This window comes from Coregonus lavaretus (assembly GCF_964263955.1).
Source record: "Coregonus lavaretus genome assembly, contig: HAP1_SCAFFOLD_4213, whole genome shotgun sequence".
Lineage (NCBI taxonomy): Eukaryota > Metazoa > Chordata > Actinopteri > Salmoniformes > Salmonidae > Coregonus > Coregonus lavaretus.
In genome coordinates this window covers 7,275-10,911 of record NW_028165820.1, presented here as the reverse complement: position 1 = coordinate 10,911, position 3,637 = coordinate 7,275, and positions in this window count along the sequence as shown.

Sequence of the window (3,637 nt, the reverse complement as noted above, 5' to 3'; positions counted from 1 at the left end):
GGTTGATGCTGTGGTGAGGGAGCCAGCAGTCATGGAAAGGCCTGTCTACTGTGGTGAGGGAGCCAGCAGTCATGGAAAGGCCTGTCTACTGTGGTGAGGGACCAGCAGTCATGGAAAGGCCTGTCTACTGGTTGATGCTGTGGTGAGGGAGCCAGCGGTCATGGAAAGGCCTGTCTACTGTGGTGAGGGAGCCAGCGGTCATGGAAAGGCCTGTCTACTGGTTGATGCTGTGGTGAGGGAGCCAGCGGTCATGGAAAGGCCTGTCTACTGTGGAGAGGGACCAGCAGTCATGGAAAGGCCTGTCTACTGGTTGATGCTGTGGTGAGGGAGCCAGCAGTCATGGAAAGGCCTGTCTACTGGTTGATGCTGTGGTGAGGGAGCCAGCAGTCATGGAAAGGCCTGTCTACTGGTTGATGCTGTGGTGAGGGAGCCAGCGGTCATGGAAAGGCCTGTCTACTGGTTGATGCTGTGGTGAGGGAGCCAGCGGTCATGGAAAGGCCTGTCTAGTGTGGTGAGGGAGCCAGCAGTCATGGAAAGGCCTGTCTACTGTGGAGAGGGACCAGCAGTCATGGAAAGGCCTGTCTACTGGTTGATGCTGTGGTGAGGGAGCCAGCAGTCATGGAAAGGCCTGTCTACTGGTTGATGCTGTGGTGAGGGAGCCAGCAGTCATGGAAAGGCCTGTCTACTGGTTGATGCTGTGGTGAGGGAGCCAGCAGTCATGGAAAGGCCTGTCTACTGTGGTGAGGGAGCCAGCAGTCATGGAAAGGCCTGTCTACTGGTTGATGCTGTGGTGAGGGAGCCAGCAGTCATGGAAAGGCCTGTCTACTGGTTGATGCTGTGGTGAGGGAGCCAGCAGTCATGGAAAGGCCTGTCTACTGTGGTGAGGGAGCCAGCAGTCATGGAAAGGCCTGTCTACTGGTTGATGCTGTGGTGAGGGAGCCAGCAGTCATGGAAAGGCCTGTCTACTGTCTCAGGACTCTGCTCTCACACTCATTTTTTTTACATTTTAGTCATTTAGCAGACACTCTTATCCAGAGTGCATACATTTTTTATACTGGAATCGAACCCACAACCCTGGCGTTGCAAATGCCATGCTCTACATCCCTGCCGGCCATTCCCTCCCCTACCCTGGGCCAAATTGTGCGCCGCCCCATGGGTCTCCCAGTCACGGCCGGCTACAACAGAGACTGGATTCGAACCAGGATCTCTAGTGGCACAGCTAGCACTGCGATGCAGTGCCTTAGACCACTGCGCCACTCGGGAATACACTCAACACCCTCACAACCAGAACCCTCACACTCCTATTTATACAGTCCTATAGATTTATTTCCTCACCTTGTGACTGACATAATGACCAGTCTAACAGGTCTCAACCAGGTAGGCCAATGTGGCAGATTGCCTGACAAGGTGTAAATGGTGCCCAGGCTGACAGTGAGCACCAGCTCCCCCTTGTGGATTATTTGAGTATGAACACAATTACTCCACCATGTAGCTATACTGAACAAAAATATAAACGCAACATGTGACAATTTCAAAGATTTTACTGAGTTACAGTTCATATAAGGAAATCAGTCATTTGAATGAAATGCATTAGGCCCTAATCTATGGATGTCACATGACTGGGCAGGGGCACAGCCATGGGTGGGCCTGGGAGGATATAGGCCCACCCACTGGGGAGCCAGGCCCAGCCAATCAGAATGAGTTTTTCTCCACAAAAGGGCTTTATTACAGACAGAAATACAGACAATCCCGCAGGTGAAGAAGCCGGATGTGGAGGTCCTGGGCTGGCGTGGTTACACGTGATCTGTGGTTGTGAAGCCGGTTGGGCGTACTACCAAATTCTCTAAAACGACGTTGGAGGCAGCTTATGATAGAGAAATGAACATTAAATTATCTGGCAACAGCTCTGGTGGACATTCCTGCGGTCAGCATGCCAATTGCACGCTCCCTCAAAACTCCCTCATCTGTGGCATTGTGTGGTGTGACAAAACTGCACATTTTAAAGTAGTCTTTTATTGTCCCCAGCACAAGGTGCACCTGTGTAATGATCATGCTGTTTAATCAGCTTCTTGATATGCCACGCCTGTCAGGTGGATTATCTTGGCAAAGGAGAAATGCTCACTAACAGGGATGTAAACAAATCTGTGCACAAAATTTGAGAGAAATATGCACTTTGTGCGTATGGAACATTTCTAAGATTATTTTTTTTGGCCCATGAAACATGGGACCAAATCTTTACATGTTGAATTTATATATTTGTTCAGTGTAGATGTATTTTTCACCTCGCTGCTGCTACCCACAGACGGTCAACACAGTGAAGCCTAGCCATACAAAATGACTAAATAAAGGAATACCTGGGATAGTATAAAAGTAATCCTTCTACCCCTTCTACCCCCCCCTACCCCCCCCAAAAAAATAAAAAAAATAATAAAAATAATAATAATAATAATAATAATAATAATAATAATAATAATAATAATAATAATAATAATAATTACAACAAAAAATATATATAAAAATAAATAAAATATATTTTTAAAAAACAAAAAAACAAAATAAAAACCAACAACAATATATAAAACAAATGAAAATAAAAATATACTCAAAAATTAAAAATTTGAAAAATAAAAAAATATATAAAGTGGTTGTCCCACTGGCTATCCTAAGTTGAATGCACCAATTTGTAAGTCACTCTGGATAAGAGCGTCTGCTAAATGACGTAAATGTAAATGTAATGTAAATATAAAGTCCCCAAATAAAGCCCTAATAAATAACTTGTACCAGTACAGAGGGATAGGCCAACGAGCGATATATGAGTCCTGTGTAGATCAGTTGGTAGAGCATGGCGCTTGCAACGCTAGGGTTGTGGGTTCGTTTCCCACGGGGGACCAGTATGAAAAAATTTATGCACTCACTAACTGTAAGTCGCTCTGGATAAGAGCGTCTGCTAAATGACTAAATGACTAAAATGTAAATATATGTTTCAGTAAGATTGGATTTTTAGCATTTATAGCAATGGTTATTAATTGTACTGCAGGGATGGAACGTAAGTCGAAGAAAATTGAGGTTGTGGTGGCAGCTGCAGAGAGGTATTTGGGTGTGAGACTTGACATCAGAAGAGTTACGGGGTGTGTTAAGTGGTGACGTCCCATCCTTTCAGGTTGAGGGCATGAGGTAGGAATAAATATATATATTTTTAAACATTTTTAGTCATTTAGCAGACGCTCTTATCCAGAGCGACTTACAGGAGCAATTAGGGTTAAGTGCCTTGCTCAAGGGCACAACGACAGATTTTTCACCTAGTTGGCTCGGGGATTAGAACCAGCGACCTTTCAGTTACTGGCACAACGCTCTTAACCACTAAGCTACCTGCCGCCCCTTAAATATATTTAAATAGTGGAGTAGGGTGGTGTTAATTTCATTTCATTAATGTTTTTTTAATTCGTGAGTGTAGTGTTAGATGGTAGGGTATTTCTTTATTTTATTTATTTTTTCAAGCAAAATATAAGGGAGTTGTCCTCCAGTCTAATAGGTGGCGGTAATGCAACATATTGGATGCCAACCGCCGTTAAACCTCAAAGAAAAAGAAGAAGAAGAAGAACCGACTCGTCGTACTGCCCAATCAGAAAAACCCGGA